Source organism: Lagopus muta, chromosome 20 (genome assembly GCF_023343835.1).
Source record: "Lagopus muta isolate bLagMut1 chromosome 20, bLagMut1 primary, whole genome shotgun sequence".
Taxonomy (NCBI): Eukaryota; Metazoa; Chordata; class Aves; order Galliformes; family Phasianidae; genus Lagopus; species Lagopus muta.
The window spans coordinates 7,481,134-7,490,838 of record NC_064452.1 but is presented as its reverse complement, the minus strand read 5'-3'; positions in this window follow the sequence as shown (position 1 = coordinate 7,490,838).

Below are 9,705 nucleotides of genomic sequence, written 5' to 3'. Positions count from 1 at the left end.
TGATAAGAGAAGACGGCCCCCATCTCACATCATGGGAAAATTTAAGGCACTTGAGATTGCCATTCAAGCATAAAGAAGGATGGATAATCCCAATATCTGTTCCACTTCCAGTTTAACCACTCTTCATCCTGCCCAGCTGTGAGCACAGTATTTGCTTTTTAGCAAATTATCAGCAAAGAAATACATAAAAATTTATCTCAGTACGGGAACAGATCAATAGAATACCTAAATTCTATTATGGAGCTAAAGGAAAAATCCTGTGCACTAGTCCTGGAGAATATCAATCTTGCAGCAGTACCCAAGGCATGTTTTACTGCAGAATAGTAAAGCCTTTACGGTCACAGCATAATTACACCAGCATACCGGTATTTTAATATCATCTCTCTGAAATGAAATTTTGTTTCCATGTCCAGTCAATAATTCTGTCTCATCTCAGTGATGAATAGAGCTTAGTGAGTAATTTGTTATGAATAATTTATTCACTGCATTTCACCTTTCATCTCCCTTTGAACATTTCGTGAAATGCTGCAATGTATTTGTTACACAGAATTATTCACGAATAACTTGTGCTTGCAGACCGTGTGTTGACAGTTCACTGGAAATACTCAAGTTGATTTGCCACTTGGTTACACTTTGGAGGTGCTCTACCTGCTCCATCACCCATTGGGCTGGCTTTAAGCAAGCTACAATCCCAGTTGTTCAGACATCTGCAACCCACGTTCAGTCTCAGATATTTAATGCACATTGTGCACCATTTACTTCTCCCCTTTCAGGATTTAGGAAGGATACAGCAGTGTTCAGCACCCTACTGTCCTCAGTTTGAAGTCTGGACAGAAGAATTTAGGATCTCAGTAGACACGACAGCAGAGTTATCACTGCATTCTTCTACAGATAGAAATTTTAGACAGGAAAACCAGCATAATTTCACCAAGTTCTGACTAAGAGTCTGTAGTGGGGATAAAACCATCACCCTAAGAATACAATTGGCTTTGCACACTAACAACTGGACTGTAAAGCTGAGTGTGTTTCCATGGCATGTCCATTTATATGGCTGGCAATTGTCTTAAAGAAACCTTTTATATATACATAAAAACAAAGACTTCTTTCTTCCAAAACGTAATAATTTGTCTTTTTTTTCCCCCACTGCAAGCTCTGAAAGAATTGTTACATTTACAGTTGAATAGGTCCATCTGAAAACCAAACAGAAAACAACTGCCCCAAACATTTTATTTTGTATCTGTAACAAACCTTCACATTATGGGTCCAGTACTCCAGAAAACAGCTTTCTCCCAGAGGCAGTTCATCCCTTGCCAACCTCCAAGAGAATAAAAAAGCCATCACTACAATGCAGATTTTGAGGTGAGACAAGCAGTATTGGCTAGACACAGAACCAAACCCACAGGGACAAGAAATCCTGAACTACAGGCTCCTGTAGGCAATTTGTCACTACAAAACAATTCAATTTAATATCATACTACATCATGAGAAACTTAGTCAGATCAGTGCACTGGAATTCCAGGTTCCAAATGCATTGCCAGTTTTAATCTTTCATACACTCTTCTGTGAAAATATAGTTATATTTCCATTTCCTGCCCTCTCACCAGAGGAAAAAAACAAAAACAACCAACAGTGAAATGTCTTTCTCATGCCATAGAAACATTTGTACAAATCTACACTCGAGCTGGCTAAGCACAAAACCAGTGACTGTGTCTCTTATGAGGACAGCAAGTGATTCATTTGAATACATCTAAAGAAAAGAATTTCAAGATAAGATACTCTGACAAAACCTATGACCGCTGGAAGGGGCACTTGACTTAATCAATTCTGTGTCATGAATGGCAGAGTAAAACATCCCAGCATAGGATTCAGGTGCTGAGATCAGCATCCGTGGTCTTCAGAAGGCTCATACGTTGAAAAATTACTAACTTTTGCAATCCAAAGAGGAGAGATCTCTGCTGCACTGCTGCACCTGTCCTGCACAGAAAGCGCTGTTCAGTTGTCAGCGTATGTTTTATGTACAAATGCATCCATGCCAAAACACACTAGTTGCAATTTCACACAAAGCATTCATATTCATAATGCAGCTCCACAGCAACATAATTCTGCCATGCACACATCCTCAGAACTCCAAATTCAACTTCAGAAAAGATACAAACCATGAACCCATTTCCCAACAATCACCCTGCAACTCTATGTCAGGTCTGCTGGCCTGTGAATGCAGACAGTGTTTCATGATCAGGACAGAAATCTTCAAAATGGAAATAGAAGGTGACAAATTAACACCAACGAATCTGTGCATTATCAGTATCAATGGGTCACGACAAGCAGGCCATCCCAAACTTTATGTGAGAAATGCAGACATCTTAGGTGGACATTCATGCAAATTGCATTGAAAATCTATTCTCATTGTGCTGCACTATGAACTGCCCATCCTTGGTGGTTGGCTTTTCCATTATTAACTAGCTAGGTAGCACTCAGTAAGCACAGAAGATCAGAGTGCTACTACAAAACTGATGGTACAACTAAATATTAAGCAAGCTTGTATGAAGAGCATTGCTTTGAAGATGAGCTCAATTCACAATTAATAGCTCACAAACTGTAGAACTGGCTAGTAACATAACATGCTTAGTTGTATACATATATACATAACAGCTTAGTTATTATCAGGGGGATCTGAAGGAGAAAGCAGTCTCTGGACGATGCAGCTGGACTTTGCAGTTCTCTCCAGCTGATGGAAAGTCTAACACAAGGTTAGAGCCCTTAACACGAGTCCACAGTAAAAGCCCTCTGTGCTCCCCTCAGTTCCATGGCATCACCCCTGCACCCTACTGTTCTGTGGAAAGAGGCCAAGCCAGATTTCAACAAATGAGCCTGCTATAACCAAAGCTTTCCAATCATGAGACCACACTCCTTTAGAAAGAACACAAAGCGAAACACTTGAGGTTAAACATTCAGAAGAACCAAGTCCACTTCCCTGAAAACAGAGGAATCAAAAGGAAATATACTTTCAGCCTTCCACTCCCATCCTTTCCTAACCAGGGCTCAGCAATCTTCTATAGCCCTTCTCCAAGGCGCACACGTGTATCCTACAACTCCTCCAAACAAGAGATGAGGAAACCCCCTTGTCCACACATACCTGCATCATGGATTAGGAGAAATGTTTTCTATCACTGTAGTGAGGGGCAGGTATTGTAGCAACAGCAGCAAACTAGATTTCAGTATTTGTTAGTACATGCATGCTGATGGAGGAAGAATGAGGTAGGACCAAATGGTCTTTGGCTTAGCAGTTCTGTTTCTTAGCAGTTCTAATCAGCTAAAGCTCAAATTTAAACAATAATACTGGGAATGCAGACGAACTGCTCATTTCCCAAAGCAAAGCAGACTGAAACAAGGACACAGACAACACACTAATTACATTCAAGGTTAAGGATTTTAGCACAGCCCAGGTCCCAAGTGATGGATGGTTCCTGGCATCTGGTGGCTGTTTGATGGTGTATATTGAGTGAACAGTCATTCTCACTCCATGCCTCAAACTGGCAGGTACAACAAGTATTTGGTGATTATCTTAAGCAGTCAGATAAAGGAATAAGTAACCATAGGGATTCAGTCCCAGGGGCAACAGTTAGAAGTGAAATCATGGGATTGGAGCAGAAATGAAGACTGAGAGAACCTTTTTCAAAGGCTGGATGTATTAAATTTCACCCAAAGAAAGACAATACAAGATTTCAATAGAAATCAAAGTGATCTTTAAGTGAAATAGAAAATAAAATACAAATTACTCCACGAACATCAGAATAATAAAACCTGATTTCTTGCACGATTTTTATTTTCCTCTTTTTTTTCAAGGCTGCGCTCCTAGCAAAACTTGAAAACTTCCTGCCACTTACATACTCATAATTCTCACTACATTACTGTCGATTTTCATTACATTTAACACCATAACTTAGAGCCTAACTTTGTTAAAATCCATCAGCAGAATCTGAAGCTGTGAGCAGGCAGGAAATGCACAATAGAATGAGGTTTGCTTTCTTTGGAAATCAATCTAAAGGGCAACCAACACTAAGTGAGATCAAAGTAATTGTGTCTGGACTAGAAAAGAGCAGCAAAATAATCACTTCTAAAAACTTGTTTCAATTTGAAAATACAGGTGGAGATTGATCTGGAAACTGGGAACAGAAATCAGTTGAAACAAGAAAAAACAGTATGAGATAAGCCTGACCTCCATCTGAACTGCCATGTCACAAGCTTAAATGAGACACAGAGGACAGCCACCAAAACATTAGCATTAGAAAGCTAATACACAGATACCTACACACCGTGGCCCAAGTCTTTAAGCCATGGTTAGCATGTGCTGATCTCTAATTAAGTACGGTATACACAGTCCCACTTGTAAAGGATGTATCTCACCTTTCAAGATTGCCTGGTTAATTTACCAAAACTGGGGTGAGGGCAAGAGTTGTTATGATTTGGAGTGCACTCTTTATTTTTATGACTACAATTTCTACTTGTTACTACCTTGGCTATGGAGCCTTCATAGATTATGTAATTTAGCCAACAAAATAGCATCCTATGGAGCTAAATTAAAAACCCAGACTGCAGATAAACAAATTCAATATGTGTTTACTCTGCCTTCTGAAGTACAGTCATATATAAGACAATCCATTTTGTTACCACGAGTCCTTCTAGAAATATCAAATAACCTCACTAAACAATCAATGGTTATTTAACTTATGGAAATTGAAGCATTCAGAATTACAACACTCTATTTCATATCTGTATTACAACGACAGCAAGACTTACAGAACTGTAAAGAATAACTCTCTAGCTTCATATCCTTGTGTAATTATCTTAAAAATTGAAATGTCACCAATGATACAATATGGTCATAAGTAATTAACCACCTAATTAAAATCTAGAAATTAAAAGTAATTCATGTTCACATAAAATTGTCCTTCACAGCTGGATTTCAGCAGTACATGAACCTAAGCAACATTGGCAATAGGAGAAATTAAGAGATGCCAAATACTTTTTGTGGGAATTTGCAGTGTGAAGCAAATAGGAACAGCAGGATAGAACATGCCATGGTGATTAGTGTTCTGTTTAATCAGTGCTGAGATATCATCAGCAAAAGATGGCAAGTGCCACGTTGCTGTGTTAGAACAAATGCATTTTATAGAAGGAGGAGGTAGACTGGGAATATGAATTCTTGAAGTAGTGGAAGGAAACCTGACTATTCAGGATATGGACCAGTGAAACAGGGGAGAAGTTTGGGAAATCCCAGACTTCAAATTGAGTATGTTGTTCTCCTGTTCAGCATTCTATCAATAATTATAAAATGGAGAAAAGTAGGAGGAATTTTTTATCATGGCATCAAAGCAATCCCCTATTTAGAGATCACAAATTGTAGCCTATCAGTAAGAAATTAATGCATTAATGATAATGTATTAGCAAGCTTTTCAACAAAACACTAGCAATTGAAACTTCTCCAGTCACAGAGTAGAGGACTACCTGTTAGTGAGTTGGTGCGTTCAGAAACAATGAGCTGTGACAGGTAAAGACAAATTGCTGTGATAAGAGCAACTGAAAAATATATCATAGCACAATTGTGAGGTCAGGCATTGCAAGGAGCTCCAGTATTTAAGTCAAAGCACTAGAGAATGATTAATGTTAAAATTTACACAGGTGCTTAAATAAGGTTAGCCATCATGAATTCTAAACCTTAGATTAATGGGAGAACTTAAGTTTAGTTGCAGTGTAATATTCTGCAGTTGAAAAAGGCTCTGTATGTTGCATATCAAACAGGAGTTGCTGGCAATGCACGCACACTGTAAGAGAAATCAAGGGAGGTCATGCACCATGTCACTGCAGACAAACTGAGGTCCCAGTCTCACCAACACCTTGATGCTCTTTCACTCCAGTTCATCAGAAGAGTTATTCACTTGCTTCAAGTTCATAGATTGGCTTAGGTTGGAGGGGACCTTGAGAATCACCTGCTTCCAATCCCTCTGCCATGAGCGTAAGTTGGTCCCTAGTGAGCACACCTGAGCACGTGCTCTCCTCTAAGCACTGACACAGCTAACACAAGTGCTAGGAAACACACACATAACTGACTGCAGGGAGAAATAACTGACCTGGGTTTTGCTAGAGGCCTCTGCCACTGGAGCACAGAAGGAGTGCAGGTGGAAGCCTTGACCTCCCCAGCACGCTGAACTTTCATAGACTATCAACAGCAGACAAGCTCTTTCTCTTCAAATAGCATTCTGTTAGAGAAGGGCAGGCAGAAGATGCACATCTGGCTTCTGCAGATGCTGCATATTTCTTTATGCCTGCTTCCTCTGGAATGTCAGGCTGACAATCTTAGTGATTCCCTGCACCCCCCACTGCTTTTGATGGGAGAAGAGAAAAAATTCTGACACACAGCACTGAGCCATGCCAGGCACAGCAGAGTTACTTGGTCTATTTTCTATTTCCATAGCTGTCAGTTAACTTTATTTTGAAAGGGCAGTCCTGATCTTATATAATTTTATGAAAGATACCCTCACCTATGGAATTGTGTGTTTTTTCTTAAATAACCTTTCTGGGTAAATCCTGTTCTTTTTAATCTTTGAGGGTTTATGCCAGTTTCTACAGAACCATGTTAAACATTCAATACTTAATCCTTTAGTACAACTATCTGCTATAGCTGCCCAAAGGGAAATGAACTTTTGCAACCACTGAATACTACACGCAAGAAATCTGAAACTTCAGCATACATCTCAAAAAAGCAAAACCTTGTCCCTCCAACATGCTATTTCACGAGCCATTCCAAGATGTGCAGACAATAGATCATTAATCTCTGATTGCATTCCAAGACATTTTCAATGCAGCTTGCATGGTTACAGTAAGTCCACATCTGGCTCGCCCTCAGCCCACCCACTGAAGTCTACTGAAGTGCTGGCTTGCTCCCCTGCCTTCTCCACCAACCAACCCAAGTCACTGGCAGGCATGCTTTGCGTGCAGAACGAGGGACAGCAGTTTATTTCAGACTTGTTCCAGTTAGAGCTGGGTATTTCTTGAAACTGTCAAACTAGTTTGCTAAGTTTCTGTCTGCCCGTTTTTAATCACCGCTATAATTTCAATCTTCTCCACCTACTGTGAACAATAAATTAAAAAGAAGAGCTATATAGTCAGGGAAGACTTTATTATTAGTTTTCCTCTCATTTGAAATGCCCATAGCTTGCCATCCTGAGTAATGTTCTTCGGTCAGTAAATAATACCACCTGCTAAGCCAAGTATGTGCCCAGAATAAATGTCTGCTGCTAAGAGATTCAAAAATACCATTATTTTCCTTCCCTTTTCTGTTCTTTTTTCTTGAACAGAATTTGCAGGAGCCTTGTTTTATTTCTAGGAATAGAGGATACACGGACCACACATGGATTTGTATAACCACTACTGAACGAGCTAATTAATCCAGACTTTATACAAGCAGCCAGCACTGCAGACATGTAGAAGCATGAAAAGAGTAGCACTGTACTGACCAGAGAAAGAAATCCCGAACTTGCTAGTGCTTTCTCCTTTACACCATCTTTTTCTGACTGTGAAATATACTAAATTATGTTAAAAAAGAATCACCTGACTCATCACTTTACTCCGTGGATGTTTCACAGAATTGCAGGCACTGCACCTTGGAGATGATGGTCATGGCCTCCAGCAGGCTGCTCAGGACTGTCGTCTTGGATCTGAGTATCTCCATGGATGAGACTTCATAACCTCTCCAAGAAACCTGTGCCAGTATCTGAACGCAATTACAGATAGGTTATAAATGGGTTGTTTTCTAACGATTGAATGGAATTTCCTTTATTTCAATTTATGCCCACTGAAGACCCATTTCATCTGCCTTGATCAAACCTCAACTTTTAAACGACTTTTCTTCAAACTAAATATCCCTGGGGTCATTATCTGTTAGAAAGGGGATGGAAAAAAAGTTGTGTGAAGATTTATGTACCCACATCACACCAGCCTGCACAGCTCAGTGATCAAACACGCCATACACCTTGAAAGGAGGCAGCCCTGGAGAGTTTCTTTTGCCCCCAGCGATCTCCAAGAGTTATTTGCTTCTAAAGGACCTGTCTTCCTAGCTGCTCTAAAGCAAGTCAGATCAATGTTACTCCTTCCTCAAGCCAGAGCCATTTATTATTTGTCCTAATGGCCAAAGAGACATTTAATTTCATTACCTCTTTATGGGTTGCTTGGTGCAGAGATGAGTTAAGTGGATTACAAATGCCACCTGTTTTTCAGGGCAATTTTAGAAGCAGATAAGGAGGAAAAACAAAATGCAAAATGACACTGAAAGTAACCCTGTATGTATTGCTAAACTCAACGTCAGGAGTTTTCATGAAGAAAAGGGTTGTAATGATTTAATTCTCCTGTCATCACCAGGTACAAGCAGCACCAGGATATTAACTCTGCAGCTCTACACTTAGCAAGAGAAGCGGGTAACACCTAATAAGCTACTTGAATGAAGACTCTGGCAAAGCTATTCTGCAAAGAACAGGTTGTGCAGCGACACAAAATGAAATTATTACTACATATACTAAGAATATAAACATATACATGAAGAAAAATCTGCTAGCCAGTTTTTGTTGCAGACTTTAAGCATGGTACTTGGTTCTACTTTACAAAAGGCAAGATTTTTATTCTACTTTTTCTCACCAGACAGAAGCTAGCCTTGTTTTTATCCGTTCTTTTTGTATTCTTAACAGCTGCAGCCCATTCCCAGCAAAAGAGGAAAGAAGAAAATAGTTTTAAATGAACGCTTCCATTTTGTTGGGAGAAGCCTCCCTCCCTGAAATGAGCGACAAAAGAAGAAAAGAAACATCTGAGACCAGTAATAAATTCACACTACTGAGCGAGATGAGGAAAATAATTTCTTATTATACATTAAATGTCATTGAGGTTCACCATGCTCACAAAGGCTATGAACTGCAAGGATTCAAGGGACAAAAGGAACAAGGCCATGCACACACAGGCATCCCTCAAACATGCTGAACAAGCTTCCCTCTAAGGTCTCAGTTCTCCCCAATCCCTGCCAAGCTTTTCTTTATCACCATCTGCCTTTCCTCTATTAACTAATTGAAGATTATAGGGCGATTCTACTTTTAAATAAGAAAACGGACATTTCAAGATGGTTTAAAACATAGCACCCAAATCAACAACTGCACCTCAGTGATGTGTTAAGAGAGGAGGGTATGCAAACAGTAGCTTACACTGTCAAAGCTCCAGCACTGAGCAATTAATTTCTGCTTTATTTTTTCATTTCTTCTGGTGTTTAAACAGGAATTTCACATCTGGTAGCACCCGTCATGGAGATTTCTCCAGGTAATGCCTGTTCCTGTGAAGGTTCACAGCGAGGGGCAGAAGTCCTGGAACACTTCAGCTTAGAATGTTAAGACAAGAAGTCCTTCCCAACCAGGTCTGTACCAATTTAATGGCCAGCAATTGTTCCATTTTTGGTGTTGCAGTGGCTTGGTGCCACACAAACATCCCAGCTCAAGTGTCCCAACAGGTAACTATTTACAATTAATGGAAAAAATATTTGACGCTTGCTTTTCAGGCAGAGCCAGGAATCACTTGGAGTTCCCCTCAGATTCACAACAGGAACAAGTGGCCGCCAAGGAGCGTTCACAGCACTGCCCTATTTCAGGATGAACTTGTACCACATTTCCA